Source organism: Jaculus jaculus, chromosome 12 (genome assembly GCF_020740685.1).
Source record: "Jaculus jaculus isolate mJacJac1 chromosome 12, mJacJac1.mat.Y.cur, whole genome shotgun sequence".
Classification (NCBI taxonomy): Eukaryota; Metazoa; Chordata; class Mammalia; order Rodentia; family Dipodidae; genus Jaculus; species Jaculus jaculus.
The window spans coordinates 1,923,810-1,947,495 of NC_059113.1; the positions used below are offsets into that span (position 1 = coordinate 1,923,810).

General features: G+C 39.8%; 1 non-coding gene across 1 annotated transcript; it reads right to left on the minus strand.

The window, feature by feature from the left end:
- Positions 1 to 22,619: 22,619 nt before the first annotated feature.
- LOC123453934 lies at positions 22,620 to 22,745 on the minus strand. Its single transcript, XR_006633100.1, has one exon. It is a non-coding gene; the product is annotated as a small nucleolar RNA SNORA33 (small nucleolar RNA).
- Between the last annotated feature and the right edge of the window lie 941 nt (positions 22,746 to 23,686).

The following is a 23,686-nucleotide window of genomic DNA, read 5'->3' on the forward strand; positions in this document are numbered from 1 at the left end:
GTGGATGAACAAAGAAGTGAGCCAGTTTACCTGGCACAATGAAGCTTCCTGTCAAAACTGTAAGCCTTAAAGAAACACTTTCTTTTCTTAAGCTATTTATGTTCTGGTTGTTTGGGTGTTTTGTCCCAGCAAAAAGAAGGTAGCTGCAGCATCTGTTTTCCACACTAACTATTCTTAGCAGTTTACAAATGTTATTATGCATTTGCATAGTTCCCAGTATCTGTTCACTAAGCCTCCAGACACCCTCCTTCAGCCTGTGTTATGTGGCTTCTGTGATTTGCAAAACCAAAGCCATCTTGCTCTAACTGTGCACAATGTCAGATAAAAGAAACAAGGCTGGAATGGAGTTTTCTCTAAGGCTGATGTTGAATCATAGCTCCTCGTACAGCCCTTAGTCTCTGATTTGTAGTTATCTCTTTTTTAGGGATGTATGAAATTGGACTTAGTGGTCTTCAAGGAACTTGATAGCTCTGAAACATGTTTTCATCCTCCAGGGTAATTTTTACTTTTATTTTTATTTTTTGTTATTTTCTGATTCCTGAGGATTTTTTTTTGTCCCTGGTTTACTGAATAAGTGGCATATGTTATAAATTTTACTGTTCTTTATTTTCTCACTTATTTGGTGGCAAAACCACTATGTATTCAATTAGAAAGTAAAGTTTGATAATTGGATGATGTGATCTGTTCTTTTGTACCATTTAAAAATATTCCCTGGATGTTAACACAAAAACACAAGTTTTATATCTCTGTCAGCCAGCAAACCATTTCATCCCATTAATACAATATTTAAACCTTGGATAAGTGAACAAACATGAACCAAGGAGGTCAAGAGGTATCACAATGTCAATCAGAAAGGATCTAAATTTAAATTTAAATTTTAGCAGCTTTTCTCATGTATTTTGCTTTTATTTCTTGGCTTGTTCAGTTTACAGTCAGAAGGATGTGCCATTCCTTTGTGCTTTCTTTCTAAGTTTAAATGTAAACAGCCCTTTCTAGTCTGTATGGCAGATAGTACTTGCATAGCAGTGACTTGTTCCTTGTAACATGGCTTTCCTGAATCTCTGTAACTAACCCTGTGACTGAGATGCCACCATTCTCATATGTATAGAAGAATATATGAATGAAGAAATGGCCATGAATGATTAGTGGTTTATTCGAAGGATTTATTATTATTATTATGAAAGTAGATATGTGCAGTCAACTTAATTTTTTTTTCTTTTTACAACTTCCCTTCTACTACAAGCTGTTAAACTCAGAGTTTGATGGGCTAAACAGCAGACTCAGTAACAATAAATGAAGAGCTGTGAGCTTATATCAGACTAATTAGTCTATGGAATTAAAAAAAAAAAATAGAGGGGGGAAGGGCTGGGGAGGACTTTTCAGGTGGCTTCGAGAAACGCCGTTTGCTTAATTAAGCCAGCCACTAATTGTTAAATATTTTTCAGGCATTAACAGAGCTACTCTGAGTGTAATTAAATTTTGATTTTAGTGGTATTTGCAGGGATTAAAGTCACAATCTGCTGAGGCACTGGGGTTACTTAACATTCACTTCACTGCCACAGCTGTCCTCCATTATAATACAAAGGACAGGAAAAGAGACAGCAGAATGGGGGTGAAGTAATGAGAAAGCTATTCATTCATCTGTACCAGCGTGGCACTCCACAGCTTGTACAAATGGGTCTGAGCTGATGACACACAGCCAGGCATTAAATCCAATTTAATTTGATACAATAAAGGGATGTCTAAGCCCCATGAATTTTTTATTTTTATATATGAGACTGCAGAAAGGATAGAAAAAGGAATCATATGATAATCATCCATTTCCATCCAAGTGGTGTTTCTGGACTTATTAGCTCTATAGGCGTCCACCAGGACTGTAAACCAGTGCCTAAGAATCTCTTATTTGTCCCAGCCAAGAGTAAATGAGCCTGGGGAAGGTACTGACTTTAAATCTCTAGAATAATCTAAACTGGTCACTGTTTTGAGTTCCCCATTTGGACAGAGTGCCAAAAACATAAACAACAATTAAATCTAAGGGTCTGCATGCACTTGGATGGATGAGCCATCCCCTGCTGGTGGCTGTCAAAGCCCAACTCAGACAATGAGGTTCCACATGCTCCGTTCTCCTCACACTCAAAAGCCGTAAGTGCCTTCAAGTTAGTAGATACGTTGGAAAAAGAAAAAGGGTATGCAGAGAAAGAAATCATTTCCTTGCAACATCACCTTTCCAAGTAGGAATCTAATTCAAAATCGACGGGTTTGTTTTTTACATTGTCTATTGATGGTAGAGTTACAAGATGGCCTAAAGTGCCTTAATCTACATGCACATCATGGTGCTATTGGGCTTCCTGTATATGTGAAACATCCACCTCGAACTAGCTGATCAATGTAAGTTAGGACTAGAAGTGTTCGAGCAAGGAATCTGGCTATGTCCTATGTGCTATGCTACCAAATCTGTGCTTTAAAACACACACACACAAACAAACAAAAAACATCAAACTAAGTGGCTTATCATTTACCTTGATAAGAGTAAAGAGTAAAGAGAAAAAAAAGTAAAAAAAAAAAAAAAAACAAGAAAAAGGAAAATGGAAGGGAAAAAGAGGAGGGAAGAGAGATCAATGTGGCAAATTCCATTCTCGGGGATTTAACTTTAGCATTTCTATTCAGTGAAACAAGTTCAGACACCAAATCATTTTTAATAGTCATAAGATCTTTTCTGAAGATGACATGATTGGTTATACAGTGAGTTTATTCTGTAACAAAAACTATTGTTTCTACAGGCAAAGGAAGTGGAGAGATGAGTGGGTTATCCAAGACCAACACCTTGAATTTCAATAAATAAGAGCATAATTTAATTCTAGTGTTATGATGATGCTTTTTTATTTTTATTTTTATTTTTTTTTAATATTTTGTTCATTTTTTATTTATTTTGAGAGTGACAGACAGAGAGAAAGACAGATAGAGGGAGAGAGAGAGAATGGGCGCGCCAGGGCTTCCAGCCTCTGCAAACGAACTCCAGACACGTGCACCCCCTTGTGCATCTGGCTACGTGGGACCTGGGGAACCGAGCCTTGAACCGGGGTCCTTAGGCTTCACAGGCAAGCGCTTAACCACTGAGCCATCTCTCCAGCCCGATGATGCTTTTTTGAAAAAAGAGTTTTTAATATTTTGCTTCCCATGAAGCCCCGACTGAGCAGCCAGGGAAATGATTTCTATTGGGTCAGAGCCTCCTGTTAAAATGCACGTAATGCAATACTATCAGAGGACAGTAACAGAGGGCCGCACACAGCCTGCTGTGAAAATGGGTCCTGGTGTGGCAGTCTCTTGGGTGTGGATGTAGGTGGCTAGAAGTGGCAGAGCCCTCCTCTCGCCTTACATCCCTGTGGTGTCCCCCTTTCTCCTGCCTCCAGGTTTGGCGCCTCCTGTGGTAGCTGTGGTCGTCCATCCTACTGCCTTAGATGCAGTGCCACCTACCGCCAGGGACCAGCCTGTTGTCCAAGAAATTCCAGGCCAGGCAGGCATCTGAGCTCTAGTCCAGTCCAAAGAGAGAACTAAGCTATGCCAAAGTCTTGGCAGATCCAGTTTCATCCACAATGGCTGCAGGCCCCTGCTGCCTCGCCAGGGTAGCGCACTGCCTAGGTGGGCTGGCCTTTGGGTCAACCCCTCAAATCTGCGAAACAATCAGGTCGTCCTTCCCCCTTTAATACCTGTTTCTGAAGACAAAACCAATTTTTAATCGACTGTGAAGGTTTGTCCTTGTTGTTCTCAGTTCTTTCTGCCCAGTGACCTCTTCCATCTGTTCTGTAAGTCTGCCCAGAGCGGACTTCCCCTGGCCTGGTGTTTCCCTATTCTGTCCTTCACCTGTGTCATGCTTTGGGGTAACATCCCACTTTGATTACACGTGTGACTTTTCTCTGATCTCCGAGTCTACCACACGTGTGTTTCCTTCTGTGTGTAAACTCTGGATGTACCATGTGGGTATTTTCCTGGAAACCCTGGGTCTGCTACTTGTGTAATTTCTCTCAACTCAAAGTAACCATGAGTGCAACTCTCCTTACTACCCATTTCTCATCTGAATTCCCCACTCTCTGCTTTGATACTTTTCCTCTGCTATTCTTCCTTAAAGCATCATTAAGTCACTTAATTTCTTAACTTTCTTCAGTGTAGAGGCTTAGAATGGATGCTGTGCCTCCCATATGAGTTCGTGTCTCTTCCAAGTCTCTCCATATGAGCTTCTAGATTCTGTCTTCCACCAGCTTAGGAATCTGCTCCAGCCTCTTCCCAGATATTCATTTTTCTTAAATAAACATCACAAATTATTTTTTTCCTTAAATAAATTCAATGATCATAATTTAGCCTTCTTAAGTCATTTTAACAATTCTTTTCTACAAATACAATAAGGTCCCTGAACAGGGGTTCATAAGTTTGGGAGACCTCTCCTGAACCCCAATCTTGAATCAATATATTCTCTATTGTCACATCGGTTTCCTGGATTAAAAAAAAAAAAATTCTCTAAACCAAGCAAGCTCAAATCATCCCTAAGATTAAGTTATTTTTTAATGTTTTACTCTGTAGCTTACTTTGAAAGTTTCCTTTTTCTCAGGACAATCTATCATTCTTAGTCTACCTCAATTTAATAGGCTTAAGAGCACTGCACAATGTTTGAATAACCATGATATTTTCTCTCTAGGTATTTAGTTCACATTCAAAGTAGAAGAGTGTTATACAATGTGATTTTGATTTAATTTATTTTTCATTTTAAAAAAGAAGTTTATTTAAACAAGAAGATGCTTGACTTGAAGGGAAACTAAGATTCATTTTTTAGAGTAATATATCCCTACTTAAAGACAGATTACCCTACATGTAACACCTACATACAAAAAAAGTTATAAAATTGTCCTTGGTTTTAGAGTAATAAATGAAGCACATTAAAATTATCCAACTTTTATGCTGTTGGGCTTTGTTGTTGTTGTTGAAACAATGGGAGCAAGATAACTTACTGGAATATAAAGATAAGAGCTGTAAGAGCATGCCATTAATGGAGAGAGGGGGTATGTTCACAGAAACAGTGCTTTTCCCCATATCATCTCCATTTGATGTCAAACCAAACACTGGGCATTTAGTTTCAAAAGAAAAAGAAAAGTGTAGCATGCTTGAGTACATACACTGGTCACTTTACGTACAATAAAGGAATGGGGAGGGGGGTAATAAAAGAATAGCGAAAACTATTGTTTTGCCCTTTAGTAGTTGAAGTTGTTTTCTATGCCTTTAGGTGCACTTGAGCCTGAGCAGGATCTACTTTGTGTGTGCCACCTCCTGTCAAATTGGGGTAAGACTTTGGGAAGCCTTGCTTTCTTGGTGTCCATGATAGAAACTTTTCTTCTAGTCTGATTTGCTATTTGGCTTTTTGGAGTGAGAACAGCTCCAAGCTTTTCCTGGCAGCCTGGGTCAGGTACACAGCTGTCCTCTGCTACAGCCCTTCTTCAGATAATGTTTTGGAGTGGATGTGAAAGTAATATAAGTTTGTCCCTTTCCTGGAAGCTTCCTTAAAATAGTGTCTGGCTCTGGTGTGTAACCTCCATGCACCACTCCATCTCTTAATGACATGCTGTCGTCCTTGAAGCTGACCATCTGCTGGTTTGTCCTCTCCTTGGCAGCCACCCTGGGACAGTGTCTAGCCCTGGCACTTAACCTCTGCACTCAGCCCTGTCTCCCTATTGTGCTCAGCCCTGCTCACAACTGACCTTCGACTAGTTTGTCCCTTCCCTTCCCTTCCTGGAATGGTTGATATGTTTTTAAATTTTAAATATTAAAAAAGAAGTAATTTAGTTGAGAGAGGTAGATTGACAGAGACGGATAGGAAGTGAGCATAGGAACACCAGGGCTTCCTGCCATTGCAAACAAGCTCCAGGAGTATGCAACACTTTGTGCGTGGAATTGAACCAAGGCCATTAAGCATTGCAAGAAAGCACCTTTCACTGCCAAGGCATTTTTCCACGTTGGGAGTATGATTTTAAAATGATGTAACTATATGTAATGCACAGATGTATGTTGCTGGGATGAATTTCCAGACCAGACATAGTTTATGGGAGGAGGAAGGGATTTATTTAAAGCTTACATATCCAGGGTAAGATCCATAATGGTAGAAGAAGTTGCCCCCCTTTCACAGGACCAAACAGAGAAACAGAAGGCAAAAGCCACCACCACAAGCAAACAAGTACACTTCAGGAACCCCAGGCAAAGCTCAAGCACTTTGCACATCTTTAGACTGGAATTCCAAATCCATTCCCAAATCTTAAGGCTGGACCCTAGGATCTGCCCAGTGACACCTTCTCCAACCAGGTGGCTGAAGATCTAAACTACAAACTTTAATAAACTCCTGTATCTATTGGAGGGCATCCATTCAAACTACCACAACATATTTCTAGAATACTTATGCAAAGTTTTGAATGAAGGCTTTTGCAACATCTGCAACATGCTAAAGTTTAAGTCAAAATCATTCAAGAAAGTCTTAAGAGGAACTGAAGTTCAATTATATATTTTATTTTAACCAGATATTCCATTCTTTTTTAGTATTTATTTGTTCAGATATTTATTTAGAGCAAGGGAGAGAGAATGGGCATACCAGGGCCTCTAGCCACTGCAAACAAACTCCAGACACATTCATCACTTTGTACATCTGGTTTTACATGGGCATTGGGGAGTAAAACCTGGGTCCTTTGGCTTTGCCAACAAAGGCATTAACCACTAAGCAATTTCTCTAGCCACAGATATTCCATTCTTATTACACTTTTTGTCTGCATATTCTAATAGAATAAATCTCTTTCCTTGGGATGATAACAAATGTCATTTTTTATTTGTTGTTTTCCCTTTAAAATAGAGGTGGGATAGCCAGTCATGTGCTGACCTGTGTCAGTCATAGTGTATCCTCCTCCTGCTGTGTGCAAGATACATTTACACTATTTACAGTAGACAAAGCCCCTACTCAGAAATCTGCACTTAGAAGTTCATCATGAACAGCACACTCTGGCTCATGGCCACCATGACGAACTTGAAAGGATTTGTACTGCCAGAAAGCAAATGCTTGTTTAAACACATGTATGATATAATTAAGAGAAGACTCTAGGGAAATTATTCAAAGCACATAAGTCACAAATAGATTCACTGTAACTAGTATAAGAAAGGTATTTAAATAAAAGCCTTTCGTGGATTTCTAACAGATCATTCTTGAAAAACTGGGGGAGGGGAATAGAGATTATAATTCATCCTAGAACTATATAGCATAAGTAAATTAACAATAAAAATGATAAATTGGGCAATAAAAAAGATTACAGAAATAATGCTTTCACATATTGGACATTCATTAAATTGACTTTCCAGTGTAATTACTTTAACATTTCTACTTCTGATTCAGTACAGATTTTTGGGTCATTAAATAAGATAGTAAAGATTAGACTTCTTTTAGAAAGATTATTTATGATCAAACAAATTCTTCAGCAAAGAATAAAACGTATGATGCTCACATCAACATTTTTCATAACTTCTTAGACTTAAGATAATTCTTCAAAATTATCTTGACAAACGTGGCTGTGCACTAGCCACTACAAGACAGCACATAATTGATATATGGGAATTATTGATACTTCTCCATTCACATAAAAATTTATAGATACACTTTATACATTAGTTAATATTCAGTCTATGCCTCATACAGTATAGTAGTTACTTTGACCATGATCTTTTATTCCCAAGTACTCTGCAGTGGCAAAGTCAGTACCTCTGATGGATATGTAACTCAGGCAGAAAAACATGTGATCAGCTAAATATGTACCAAGAAAGAGATGTGTTAAAAACAGATGATGATTAGGGTAGAGAAAGTTTTGAGAGGATAGTATTTGAGGCAGGTCTTCAGAATGTAGAAATTTTAGCAAAAAATGGGATGGGGAAAGAACACTGAGGGCACGAAAATGGAATAAGGTCCAGATAAATGTTCTCTTGATTGATCATTTCATCTCCCAGAGGATATATTTTTTTTTTTTCTTTTTGGTTTTTTAAGGTAGAGTTTCACTCTAGTCCAGGCTGACCTGGAGTTCACTCTGCAGTTTCAGGGTGGCCTTGAACTCACGGCAATTCTCGTACCTCTTCCTCCTGAGTGTTGGGATTAAAGGCAGGCACCACCACACCTGGTAAATATTTTAAGAATGAACATTTCAACAGTTGATGAAGTCATCATGGAATTATTTGGCTACTACATTATGTTTTATACAGTTGTACTAATCCAAGAATTATATAAATTGGACTCAAGATTTCAATTCCAAAAACAAAGCTATTTGTTGCTCTGATGTGCTGTATTGCATTCTGTTACTTGGCAATTTCAAAGCACATGTGTATACTGGAAATCTAATCTATAGGGACACAAATCAGAAAAATGATTGCCTACAGGGTTAGGAGAGGAAGGACCCAAAAGGGACTCCAGAGGGCTTTTCTGGGACTACAGAGCTGACACATGGTGTAATGTAGGCATGGGATATGTAGATGTATATATCTAGTGAATTTTACTGACTTGCATTCGTTAAGTTCTGAGCATTTCCTCACACATAAAATGCCCTCTCATTTAAAAACCAGCAAGGAGAGACTTGTTCCTTCATATAAGATGACTTGTTAAGGAGCTGCATTGCCAGTAGTGGTAGTTAATTCCCACTTAACTGCTCCATTGCTCTGTTTTCCAATTCTGAAAAAGATAACTGAGGTCAAGGATATGTGCATCTGTGGTCATAAAACAAAGTTACCTTAATGAGGCCACTCAAAAGCTAAACACATATGTGGCCACAGAACATTAGGGCTAGAAAGAATCTGATAAATCATCTAATCCATCTGATTTTCATTTTTGTAGATAACCTTGGCCTTGTCAACAATCCGATACACATCTGTGCTATTCTACAACTTGATGGTAAATGAGTATGCTGAGTCATTGTGTATAGAGTAGAAGTTCAGTTATCCAACAGAATCATGAGAGTAAACAAAATAAGGTAAAGCTAGCTAAAAAGAAAGTGATCAACACAGATTATGTGAGCATTTTAGTTTACCTGACCCACACCTTAGGGTTGGACTTAGGGTTGATTCTCCTTAGTGTCTTGTGTAATCCTTTCCTCATTCCTGCAAGCAGATGAGCCAATTGGAAACTCACACAGTTCACGATGGCCAAAGGGTAGCACAGTGAGGGTGGAATAATGAATTCTGGACAGAGTACCCAGATGCCTAATCTCACCTATATAACTTTTAAGCAACAGTGTAGCTCCTCTATTCCTCAGTTTTCACATTTCCAAATGAGATATTAGCTGTCACACAGATTAGGTCTGAGGATTAAAAGGGTATGTATTTCTAAAACACTTAGTATAGTAGCTGGTTCATTGGAAGACCCAGATGAGTGTCAGTAAAGAAATACAAAACAACTCCCGTCACACATCAGCTCTCGCCTCTAGTTACTTTATGATTAATGATTTAAAGTTTACTGTTTTTTTATTACTTTTTTAGTGTTTAGTCTACCTAATTTTAGAGAAACTTGTTTATTTGTTTTGTTTTAAATAAAATAGCTGTATGACATTTTTCCTCAGCATTGAAATTCTTTCCAGAAAAATTACATTCTCATCCTCATGTTCATATTGGGTTAATTAGGAGTGTATTTATTAAGTAAGATAATAACAATAGGAGGTCAAATATGTGTAGCCTAAACAACAACAACGAAAACAGCACACAATTGGTGACCTTAGTCCAACCTGCTGTGAACAATCCACCTGTTGGGCACCTGCAGAGAGATCCTTTGCTTAGGCTGTGTCTACAGTGAAAGTGGAAGGGGATAAAATTTGTGTTTATGCTAAGAAGCTGTCTTTTTTTAAAGGCATTGGAACCTTCCTCCTGTTTCAAATTTTATCTTGGATGCTCCATATTTAACAGTTTCTTGTTCTTAGTAATTCTTGTCTGAATCCCTTTAATTTTGAGGAAGCATCATTAGTAGCAAATCGTTTCAGGGGAAGAAAGAAACTCAAAGAAAACTCTGAGCAAGCTAATATACACAGGTCACATTTCACAAGTGACTCAACAGGGCTTCCAGTCTAAAAGCAGGACTCCTTGTTTGTTTGTTTTTTTATTCTCATGTGATGAATTAAATTATATTGCTTAGTAATTTCAAAACAAATGAGCTCACAGGAAAACTGATCTACAGACTTAGAAATACAAAATATAATTACCTGAACTGTGTGGAGAAAGCAGAATGGAAAATGGTACCACAGCATTTTCTTGGCTAATAGACATGCTCAGTTGATTGACACATGGGTGATTTGCATAGTGTGATCCAGATAACTGCCCTGCCAGTCCCATCCCATCACGAGTGCTAAGGATACCCAGTGTCTTTTCTTGGTTTGTTCCATTCCACCACTTAATTCCTGAGAATGATTCCCTAGTCACAAGTCAGCGGGGTGAGATTGCCTCCCCATATGCATATCTAGCCAGACAGGGCAGGAACTCAATCCCTGATAAAAATATGTTTTAGAAATTGATGTTGACATGACTTGGAGTCTGTGTTTTAAAAGCATCTGTGGGACTATTTCAAACCAACTAAGGCTTGACAGGTCACACTTTATTTCTTCTATTCGACCACAGAAAGTGTCAGGCCATGCGAGGACCCAGCAATAACACTCACATGATTGCATGGGCTAAGCATACATTCTGGAAATAAATACAAAATCTCCAACCAGCACTGAAAAGCGTGCATTTTCACCCTAGACAGAATGATTACAGCCTCTCCAGTAGGGCTAAATGCTGATCTCCATTCAGTAACGCTCTGGATGCCTTTGTTCCAGCATTTCCCAGCAGTGAAACCTAATGGAAAACGAGCTGACAGATGACAACTTGCTGTGGCTGCTGCTTTTTTTTTTTTTTTCTGTTAGAAAAATAGCTGGGAAGGAGGAAAAGAAAGTAAATCTATACTTAGGAAAAGACAGGGATGAGCATGCGGTAAACACTTAGGTAATCTGCAATAGAGGATACAGTCAGAAATATTTCGGAAAATAAAACAAAACTAGATTAAAATATGTGTCAATGTTTCCATTGCTTGCTACACCTAAATTTTGCCTTCCAATGATATTTGAACAATTCTTAAGAAATTTCAGCAAAGGGTATAGCTAAGAAGAAAATATTCAACACATTATCAAAATTATCTCTACTTTTAAGATAAAAGGAAATGTTCTACCCCATTTCAAATCAATATTCTTTGATAGAAGAGAAATGTACATGAGTTCTCTTAACTTCAGTAAATACAAAGTATGCTAATACACAGTGAGAATTAATACCAGGGACAGGATGCCTTATTAGGTCTTTCTGTTTGCTTCCCCTAAGCGCTATGATAGCTGCTGTTATCATACTTGTGAAATCCACATGAACACGAAATGCATCCATTATGGCCTCTATTGAATTCCAAATGAGAATACTTAAAAAATATGTATTACTGTTCAACACAAATCAGCATATTTCAAACAAGAGGTCCCGTTTCAATTTAAAAAGGAGACTAAAACACACATAGAAAGGAGACCTGCCTCCCAGGGCTCTGTGCTGTGAGGATTGGGGTGGAGCTCTCAGAGAAGAGACAGAACTCAAAGCCAATGCCAGTTCCCCTGGGGTCTGTTGTAATCAGGAGACAAATGGCCTGTACTCAGTAGCATGTGCTCATTCTGTCGCAGGAGGCTGCCAACTCAAGCTTCCCTATGCTTTTGTGGAAATACAGTACAGCTCTTTTTCCCTTTCAGTCGCTTTAGAATGAGAAGAATAAAAAGTCCACTGCTGACAAACACTGGTTTGGGCATTTGACACTAGTCTTTGATCTAGTTACTCAGACAGTTCAAAATGAACAAATTAGGTGTTTACAACAAAAGACATTTCATTTCAGCCTGTTCAAGTGCCAGGCAGGGTGGACAGCCTTCTTATGTGGAGCTGATATTTTTGTTCAATGGCGGAACACAGGGAGTTTATTCCCTATGCCAATTAATAAATTATGATATGGCTTATTTTTAATTAAAGAAACAAGAAAGAAAGAAAGAAAACATGGGGCTTGGGGGTGGGTCAACAATGTGAAATCCAAACCATCTGAAGTTTGAGTCAGGACATTACAGATGACTTAAGCTGGAGACCTGCAGGAGTGGCCATCAGCTCTTAGGGACAAAGAGCAACATTTTCATTCCCAGCCTAAGGACCAGGGCTCCACCCAGTCTATACACCATATAGGAAATGGCAAAAGAAAAAGGTTTTTATTCTATTATGTAAGTTCAACTTTGAGAAGTATTCTAACGTTGTTCTCCAAAAGAGGAGGAACAAGGAGCACCTCCGTATGACCTCTGTACCTGAAAGGCAATGCATTTGTTCTCTTGACTTCAGTGTTTGTTTCTTCCCTCCAAGAACAGCGTAGCTTAGAAAAGGGCTGTCTGCCTCTGTTTCCCCTTTGTGGAATGAAGTGTTTATGTGACAAATTGAGTTGTGAAAGCTTTCGCTTCCCTGACTACTGGAGGCCTAAAACTAGCCCATGACCATATTTCTCTGTTGGGGACCCTGAGAGAAATCACTTCAATACTCTTGATAATGCTTACAGAAACATGTATCATGTTTCTCTGTTGGGGACCCTGAGAGAAAGCACTTCAGTACTCTTGATAATGCTTACAGACGCCGACACCACGTGTGTGCTGAGTGGCGGACTGAGTTCCGCTACATGACATGCAGTGTGTGTGTGGAGAACTGGCACGTTTGACCTTCAGCAACACGAGGCTCAGTGTGAACAAAGAGAGCAATCTGCTAGCACAGATCCAGATGCCCATAGAACTGAAATGTCAGCCTTGAAAATACCAAGCGAACCAGTTTGTCTAATCCATTACCATCCTCCCTAATAATTACCGGCAAGTAGTTATTTATCTGTTGTACTCTGTCAGTACTCTTGAGTTTAATTATCAGACTTCACTGGAAGTTCAATTTCCTCTTTGCTCTTCTTTTGCAGCCACATAAATCGAATTTCTTCATAATTCCCATTAACTGTGCTGGCATACTTTCCACACATCCTTAGTTCTTGCTTGGGAAGTGACTCTTCTCCTGGCCTCTCCCTGATAATGGAGCCAGCTGTTTGGCACAGCCTCAATCCCCACAAAGCATGACTGTTCAGTACATCAAAGTTCAAAGACTCATATCTGTGGATGTGGTAGAGAAGAGATGCCTCAGAGAAGGTTCTTGCTCCTCTCACCTCCCCAGAGCACCGGGCTTCAAGCATCTGCCCGCAAGAGCTGCAGCAGAGCCTGAAAATTCACTGTTGCTACAAATCAAGGGCTGGGGGGAGACTGACAGCTCTTTGTTCCTTCACCTCTGGACTAGAGAACCTTCCAGAAAAGCTGGTGTGCTTCTGGGTGTGGCTCATTCAAGTGCTTTTCAAACACAGATTCTTGGCTGCCAGAGATGAAGCTGGGTAAAGATGAGAATAACAGTGCCTGGGAACACCTTAACTATGAAGTTAGAAAAGAGAGCCAGGCAGGGTGGCACAAGCCTTTATGAACGCACTCTGGAAGCAGAGGCAGAAGGATCGCTGCCAGTTTGAGGGCAACCTGAGACTACAGAGTGAGAACTACTTAAAAAAAGGAAAAAAGAGAAAAAAAATAGTATAAAGGAAAAAAGAGAATATAAAACATAAACACTGATGTTCCCCCTCTCTCTTCATTTCTCCACCAGTGACTGCCTTGTAAGAGCAAAATGGATAGTTGGAAAAAGTTTTTACTATTGCAAGATCTAATAATAATTGGCCTCCAGCCCCACTTTCCCACAGAACTTGTTCTAGATAAAAGCAAATCATCACACTGTTGGAAAACAGAGTATTAGGGGTCCAGGCATAGAGCCCTTGATCCCAAGACCCTGGGGTTGCATTTGCATTTATGCAAAGAATTGGGCAAGTCAAATCGAGAAGGATAATTATTAAATTATTATATTTATTGAGAGAATATATTATTAAGGAAATTATATATGTGTGGAGAGTGGGGGGGAATACTTATTAGGCCCAGAATAAAACATAAAAAATGAGTTAAAGAGGAGGGGAACAGAGGACGACAAGCCCCCGCACGTGGAGGGCAGGGCAGGTAGAGCCTGCCTGGGAGCAGGGTCGGGGCTTCTCCCCAGCCTCAGCCCAGCCGCCCCAGACAAGGACACCGCACCAGAACTTGGGGGCTCACCAGTGTCAGGCAGTCCAGAGAACATGCCCTCCCATCGCAAAAGTATTTATAAACTTATGGTGATGGACCCTACCTTTCTGCTCAGGTGAGCCAGTTTTGGGTTGTCTCAGGAAAAGGCTAGCCATGAAGCCAAGTTCTGGGAACTAAAGGTGACCAGGCATAATGTCAGGATTAGGAAAGGAGACCTCCCTCCCAGGAGGGGCTCAGGTTGTTTGTGGAAAAACAGATCTCCTTTAGGCAAGAGATAAGGAGTCAGGTCATCCTTTGATCTCTGGCAAGTGCAAGTTGCAGAAAGCACATGTTTCTGCCTTTTGAGTGGCACAGTAACCTTAACTGCCAAACAAAGATGCTTGACTCCCTTTCAGTACTAAGTTTTTTATTTTAATCTTAATTTTTTTTTTTTTTTTTTTTTTTTTTTTTTTTTTTTGAGGCAGGGTTTCACTCTAGCACAGACTGACTTGAAACTCCCTCCAGGATTAAAAGTGCGACCACCACACCTGGCTTGGTAGAGTTTTTGGTAAAATTTCTTAGTAGCTTAAAAGCAATTTAATGTTTCTCCAGCTGACTGCTTGTCTTCTGAGATGTGATTCTTTTCCTCTCCTCATTCAAGGTAAGTGGCAGCCAAAGGAATACGGACTTTGGATGTCATCTCTGCCACTTATCACTTCTTGAGCAAGTCCTGAAAGCTCTTCATGCCTCTGTATTTCCTGGATACTATGATATCAAAAGTTCCAACCTCATGAGGATGCTGTAAGGGCTGCGCACACCATGTGAAAACCACTTAGAACATGTTAGATGCATGGTAAGTGCTGTGTGTTGCTATTAGTCTTGCTAGTTAATGTTCTCTGTGGTTTCCCTCTCTCCCATGGATTCTGATGTGCTGACTTCATTTGCTCAGAGTAAGCTTTCAACAAAACAAACTAGCAATGCACCTCAGAACATTGCCACTTTTAAAAGAGAAACTAGCTCATTGATAAATACTTTGAATATATTCTTTTAAAAAAGTTCAAGGCACTGTCTCACTCTAACCCAGGCTAACTAAACTGAAACTCACTCTGTAGCCCCAGGCTGGCCTTGAAATCATGACCATTCTCCTACTTCAGCCTCCCAAGGACTGGGGCTAAAGGTGTGTGGCACCACACTTGGATTGACCAAATATTTAACTTTTGATAGTGTCTGCAATATTGCATCCAGCAGAACACCTCTGTCTACAAACAAATATCTTGAATGTATATGGGTGTATATTTTACACAATTTTACACTCTAAGGACCTATTGTCTGTATTAGTTTCCTGTGGCTGCTCTTAACAATTCGCCACAAGCTTGGCTTAAAACACAATTGTATTTTCTCATAGTTTTTGAGACTACAAGTCTGATCAAGCTTTCAGTAGGACTTACTCCCTCCACAGTAGCTTAGAGGGTCTGTACTTCAGAGGGTCCGATGGCTGGAGGCATTCTTTGCTACTCTGTTTCCAAGGGCATCTTGCCTTCTTCAGTTTTTCTCCACTGTGTATATGTGTATCTCCTATTGCCTCAGTTTTATAAGGATTTGTTCTTGGGTCACCTAAGACGAGCCCTTTCCCTCAAATATCCTTTAAATAAATAAATAAATATATATAGTTTGAGAGCGACAGACACAGAGAGAAAGACAGATAGAGGGAGAGAGAGAATGGGCGCACCAGGGCTTCCAGCCTCTGCAAACGAACTCCAGACGCGTGTGCCCCCTTGTGCATCTGGCTAACGTGGGACCTGGGGAACCAAGCCTCGAACCAGGGTCCTTAGGCTTCACAGGCAAGCGCTTAACCACTAAGCCATCTCTCCAGCCCCCTCAAATATCCTTTAGCACACAAGGTACTAGTCACAGGTTCTGATGATGCCTAGGTAGAAATAAGTGCACTTTCAGGGGTAGTTTAGCCTACTAGTTTGTCACCAAAAAGCACGCCGAGAGGGTTTGTACAAGTTATCTGAGTTATCATAACCACATGATGACTTGCATTCATAGATTCAAAAGCAGTAATTGTGCCGGCCCCTACTTATGTTTACACACACACACACACACACCTACCTGTGTTTTGTATATGCACATGCCTTCACCAGCTTTTCTTGGAATGTGTGGATGAAACTTTTTGTTTTGTAATCAGGAGAAAATATATTCTATTGAGTAAAGGTCCAATGTAAGAACAAGATAAGAAAAGAAGGAAAAAGGACTATGCAGTTTCTATTTCATATCCCATAAAGTAGTTTTCATTGTTCTTCCAGGAAGAGCTGATACCAAGTAGAAGGCAAAGAGTCTTCATGAGGATCTAAACCAAAAGGAGAAAGTATGCATGAAGAAACCTTGGAGAAGAATTGCTTTAGAGACCAAGACCCTCAAGTGGGGCACAGATAAGGAGATCACTCTTATTATCCCCAGGCTGAAGAAGCCCAGCTCCTGCTCCTGAGAACCTAAGCTTTGACGAACCATCTTATGATGTACAGGACATCAGTGGCTCAGTGGAAATAGCAAGAGACACCAGAGAGAAAGAGAAAGGTGACAAGTATAAGGACATATGAGATCCATCCTACTGGAGGCTGCTGGAAAGAGCTGAAGGACACTTGACATCGATTGACGGTTCCTTGTCACTGTACAGGTGCAGTGAGTGAATGGTCATGTGAGTGAATATATGCATAAATATTTCCCTGTTCATGGAAGCCAGTGTTACAGAAGGAATGGAGAAGCATGTTAGCAAATTTTCTACATTAGATTTTTATTTCCACAAAAGCAGAGGCTTAAAACAAGACCTGTTTATTATTTCAATTTCCATATCTCAGCTGAATTCTGAAGTCAAGATATTATGAAGCTGGATTCTTTACTGAATAATGTGAGGAGATCTACGTCTGCACTCTGTTATTTGTTAATGGAACTTACCTGCATGTGGTAGTGGGACTGAAGTGTCTAGTGGCTCTTGAATAAAGTTTCTAGTGGGTCCCCATGTCCTCTGGCCTGATAATCCCGCATCTCTAGGCCTTCTGCAGTTATTGAGCTTTTTGTGTTTGATTTTTCTCCTCTCTTTAAAGTCACATGTGAATATACTGGCATAACTACATAAACTAGAATAATTCCCCTATGTTGATGCAAGCTGATTAATAACCTTAATTATATCTTGGAAGTCCCTTTGGCTATGGGATACAAGATATTATACCATAATACCAGTAGGTAAAGGTTATGAGGGCCTAAATTCTGCATATGAATTATCCTTGCAATAACACTATTCCCCCTCCAGAAAATCAACCCTCTGGACTAACAATCAGAGGACCACATTGCAGTTCCACCTGCACCACCCAGCTATTTGCTCATGAACATGGTTAACCAGTATTCTGAAAAGGAATTAGTTTCTAGTAAAAAAAAAAAAAAAAAAGTGAGAATCAGTGAGATGCCATGCAAATGTCTCCTCACTCCAAAATTGTATAACTCTGCTTCTCCTGTAGTAACGACTACAACCCATTATCAAATCCACAGTACAAAATGCATCTTGTGGTATTTCAGTGAATTGCCTGCTATTTTCAGCACCATCACAAGGGTCAGCACAGTGGGATGCTGTCAACTTACATTTGAGCTGTGCTTTCAAAATAGATGACATTGTGAGTACATGATATGATAAGCATACCAAATAGGTTCCTTTAGGAAATCAGTGAACATGCATTGCAATGGAGCTGTTCAAAATAAAGAGTTGAACTGTGTGAGCCCAGGCTTTATCAGTGGACACTGCTTTCATACAAATCATTACATGTGGAGTTTAAATGTAGCCAAACACCCTAATTCAAAGTCAGTGATGCTTGCAGTCTTAAGCACACTTTAAGTGCGACACATGTGAAAATCACAATGGGCTGGCGAGGCGGCTCCCCAGCTGGAGGCACTTACTCACAGAGTAGGCCAGTCTGGGTTCAGTACCCATGTGAACCCAGATGCACAGAGTGACACATGCATCTGGAGCTCATTTGAAGTGGCAGGAGTTCCTGGCACCCATACTCACTCCCTTCCTTTCTGCTTCTTTCTCTGTCTCTCCCTCTCAATATATAAATAGATACAAATATTTTTTTAAACACAATGAATTCCTTTCTGCATTGTTTACCTCCTTCCATAAATCTTGCCCAACTGCCTATCCTCAGACAGCATTTTCTTTTTAATTTTTTAAAAATTATAAGATATGGGCATATTTTTATGTAAAAATCACATGTTGGTATCATCCTTTCCCTCCTGCATTTTCTTAGATGATTGCAAATTTGACTAACTTTGTTAAAGCTCCCAAATCTAAATCATCACCTTAGATCTGTGACATTCATATGTGGCATAAAATGGTGTAAATATTTAATCTTAGTATTTACCTGAGTCATGTTGGGAAAATTTTAGTAAATCTTAATATCATTTCATACAGTATTCACATCCTAAATAGTTGAAATCTATAAGGACACTATGTTAAAGTGACCTTTGTTGTTCTCAGTTGCTTCCTTTCTATTGCTGTGTTCCTGCAGCTCATCTAGATGATCTCATATTCCACCTCTATATAAGTAATTTAATCAAAGACTTAAGACATGACAGCACCAAGTAGAAATGCTACTTAGAACTTGTATCATAGATTGAGGAGTAAATTGATTTTCATTCTTTAACAAATACTCATTGATTATTTGCTATATGCCCATATTTATTTGCTAGGAATATAATAATGAACAAGACAGTCCTTGTTTTCAGAGAGTTTATATGCTGTGGAATATATATAGTACACAAATACATGAAAGTCCTATGGAGAATGATTAGCCAGCCAAGAAAGTATGTGACTAGGAGGTATAATGTTTTGACATGTTTGACAACTTAGGCAGGTCATTATATCATGAATATGTGGAACAAAAGCATTGCAGACAAAGTCCATGGGCAAGGGCCAAATATATGTGTGTGTGTGACATGTTCAAGAAACATCACATAAGCCAGAACCTCTTGAGTGGTGTGGGGAGGAGAGAGTTTGAAGGGATAGCCAGGGTCAGCTCTTGTGTGGCTATAGTAGTGATTTCTGAGTTTATCCTATGCAATGGCAACACATGGAAGGCAGGACATAGGAGTGAGAAGATTTGACTTACAATCTCAAGTTCCCATCCTACTAGCAGTTGTAAGATGGAGATGAAGCATAAAAGGCAATGTAATAGGATATGGTCTAATAAAACAAGACCAAGTAAGAGATATAGACTAGACAGATTATAGTTTTCGAACATGATTAGGTTCAGTATATATTTCTAATGTTTGGCTGACGTGTCTTGCTACTGGAATAAGTGCAGAAAATGAAGAAATCAAAGATCAGGTAACTGCCAACTACATACATGGATATAAACCACATCTTCGGTTCATGAAGGGTCCGCTAAGAAATCCAAGATCAGGTAATTGCCAACTACATGCATGTTTGTAAACCACATCTTCTGTTCATGAAGGGTCTGCTACTGGACTTGGTTGCCGATCCCCTTATGAGGTGTTAGTCATGTCCAGCTGTGCGGTGATAATAATGGATTGCTGAGAAGTCCCACTCCTGTGGTTGCCTATGGCCAAAACATGCCCACAACATTCAACAGAAACCTTGGCCATCCCCCATGTTTGCACCAGCTGTGCTGAAGGGAGGCTAGGGGAGAAACATGCATGCTTCTTCTCCACAAGACAATGACATCCTAAAACAGATGAAGACAGTCTTAGTTCTTATCTACATGGCACAATGATGTCAATTTATAACCAGACTGCTGATTGGAAAGATGTAAGGAATATCTGTTAATAAAGTGTCAGGCACATTATGAATATACCTTTACTAGAAACAGAAAAGGTATTTTTTTTCTCCAGGGCCCCTATTAAATCAAAAGTTCAGGTTTTTGCAGCTCCCACCTTAAGTTTTATACCAGCTCACTATTAAAAAATGTCCAGTGAAGACTTTATGGATTATAATTCAGGAATATTCAACTATATAAGTTTTTTTATATTTTAATTAAAAATTAAAACTACATAATTTTCTTTCTACTCTAAATTTTTAATTTAAAAATCAATCAGCATTGAGATCTATACAGTCGCTGGGCAGACTCTAATGCAGATGTGACCATGGCATAGTTAACCTAGCAGTAAGGAGAGAGGAGTAAATAGACATCTGGCTGAGTATGGTGTCTGTGTCATTCATCTCGATTGTCAACTTGACAGGATCTTGAGTCACCTAGGAGACAAACCTCTGGGGACATCTCTGAGGGAATTTCTAAATTTCCTTAACTGAGGTCAGGAGACTCCATGGTAACTTTGGGGAAGCAACCACTCATGGGTTGGGATTCTGGACTTAATAGAAAGGGGGACTTTGCTTGGCACAATCATTCATTGCCGTCTGTTTCCTGAGTGCAGATGAAGTTTGACTACCTGTTTCATGCTCTGGGCATCATGCCATCTCTCCCATGACTGCTTGTGTCTCCTTCAACTGTTAGCTCAGATAAATGCTTCCTTCCTTAAGTTACTTTGGTCTTGACGCTTGTCACAGCAAAAAAAAAAAAAAAAGTAGCTAATACAATGTCCTCCAAAAAGAACTACTAGACAAACATGAGAATACTGAGATATAAGCCATAATTATTCTTTGGGTGAGTGACTGGCAAAGTTTCTGAGTGGCATAACATATGAGTTGAACTATGATTGCTTATAGTTGTGAGAATCAAGGAAAAGAAGGAGAGAGAAGGTATTAATCTGGTTGTTTCTTGTTGCCAACTGGAGTACTTCAAGGTGAATGGGCCAGGGAGCAGCATAGCACAATGGCCAAAATGGTAGTCTCTGTAACTACAGCCTTGTCTCACAAGCCTGTTCTTTGCAGCTTGAAGGATTGAATTGAGGACCTCACATATACTGGGCAAGTGCTTATCCCTGAGCTGTATGCTCAGCCTCCAGTCTTACCTTATGTGTTGTCCTGTATCTATTGTGTGTCACTGGGAAATGTGCTGAAAACAAACAACAGAACACAATGAATCAGTTTCCTATTTGTACTACTAAAGCAATAGTTAGCTTACAGTTGTAAAGAATAACTCATTACCACTTAGTGTATTCTTTTTAGAAAATATTTATTTATTTATTTATTGAGAGAGAGAGAGAGAGAGATAATGGCACTCCAGGAACTCAGGCCACTGCCATCAAACTTGACCCGTGCACTACTTTGTACATCTGGCTTCATGTGTATAGTTGGAAATCAAACCTGTGTCATCAGGCTTTGCAAGCAAGCACCTTCACCTGCTGATTCATCTCTGCAGCCCCTCAGCATTTTCTTTCAGGAAAGCTTTATTGTGCAGCAACAGCAACACGATGCTGGCTGTGATTGTGGCAATTAAAAGCAGACGAATGCGTTATCATTTGAAGTGTATTGATGAAAAGGACAGGGCGACTTTGATGGCATGCATAAGCTTTTAAAACAGGATCATTTCCAACTCCTTTGATCTCAGAGGTTAAGACTAAGATTACCAGGATCAAAACTTTACTCACTAGCGATCATGTCTGTGGTTAGTTATTTCTCTGAAGTTGAGGTGCTAGGTGAGTGAGGAAATGGTCATGAGCCCTCACCCTGCTCTCAGCCACAGAGTAAGCCATCAGCCCTGGATGACCATGAGAAATGGACCCTAAAGACGATCACAGACCACACAGTGGGAACATATCTGCATTACTCATCCATTAGCCACTAGAAAAATAATTCAAAACCATGCCCTAATGGCCATGAAGAACTGATATCAGTTTAATAAGTTAATTCAATGCTTCAAAATTAGAAATTGGCCTATGTAGTTATTCTAATTACAGAAAAGACTGAATTGAAATTTGAGGTGATAACATTTTGGAAAAATTTTGGTATGTTTATTGCCTGAAAATACCTCATATTTGTGTGATAATTCTTATTTCACAAAATGTTTTGGGGGGCAGGGAAGATAGTTCAGTGGGTGAAGCGCTTGCCATAACAGCACGAGAACTTGAGTTTGGACCCCAGGCAGTGTGAACATCAGGCATGAGGGTTCCCACGTGAAATCACAGCACTTGGGAGACAGCGACCAGAAAGTCCCTGGGTCTCATTGACCAGTTACACCCACTGAATCAGTGAGCTACAGGTTCAACGAGAAACCCTGGCTCACTAAATAAACTGGAGAGTGATTTAGGAAGACACTCACCATTGACCTCTGGCCTCCACATGCACATGCATGGAAACACATATACACACATAGACATGCACATGTCAAAACAACAACAATCCCACTTTGTTTTTTTTCACATAATTTGTTAACTTTTTCAAGTTTCATTAGGCTTAGAATAATTTACAGTAAAATCTCAAGCAAGTCCTTTAAAAACTCTTCAACATTATACTGTAGCTTTTTTCAGGGACCTTAACAACCTCAGTTTTCCTTAAGGCTCATAACATGGCATCACTATTTCCATCTTTTACTAAATTTCTACAGAAACATATTCAGATAAGCAGACTAATTAACCCCTTTTCTACTGACCAAATCACATGCTAAAATCCAAATGATGGAAAATATGGACCTTGAAAGACTAGAGGGAAACTTAATCATTTAATCAAAGTATAATGATGCCATGAAAAGAACTGATAGTAGTATTGTGGATAGAAAAGGATAATCGTTGGCTTTTTGCCAGGGTGATGTTCGACTTGACAATGGGGACAAAGGGAAAACAATGCAGAGTGATCACTCCACACCCTGTTTGTCTAATCTCTCTACCCTCTTGGCCTGGCAACCACTACAAATGTTCTTGCCATTTTCAAATAGGAAGCCAGCATGTACTGTGCCAGAAATGTGTTTAAATTTATTATTTATTTATTTATTTGAGAGAGACAGAGACAGAGAGAGAGAGAGAAAATGAGAATGGGGGCACCAGGGCTTCCAGCCACTGCAAACGAACTCCAGATGCATGTACCCCCTTGTGCATCTGGCTAATGTAGATCCTGGGGAACCGAGCCTCAAACCAGGGTCCTTAGGCTTCACAGGCAAGCGCTTAACTGCTAAGTCACCTCTCCAGCCCCAGAAATGTGTTTAAATGGCGATGCCACACTCTTGCAGGAAGAATGGTCGGGTGAGCTGGAGATGCCATGCCTCCAGTTGCTCTGCTGTGTGTGAGCTGTCTTTTGTGCATTGTTTATTCAGAATGCATTCAAGGGAAGCTGGAAACAAACTGAATGCTGAGAGAGGTGAACAGATGACATTTTAGAGGTAAACATGGAGACTTTTCAGTCAGAGGAAACCACAGCTGCTACAGACATTGATATAACTGATGACGTGGGAGCAAGGGGCAGAGGGGAATGTCAGTTCAAGATGCAAGGTGGCTGGCAGAGAAAACAACCCACTCCATATGAAAACCTCAGCACTCAGGCAGTATCAAGAGGGTTGAGTTCTCTTAGGAAGTTGGCTGGCTGA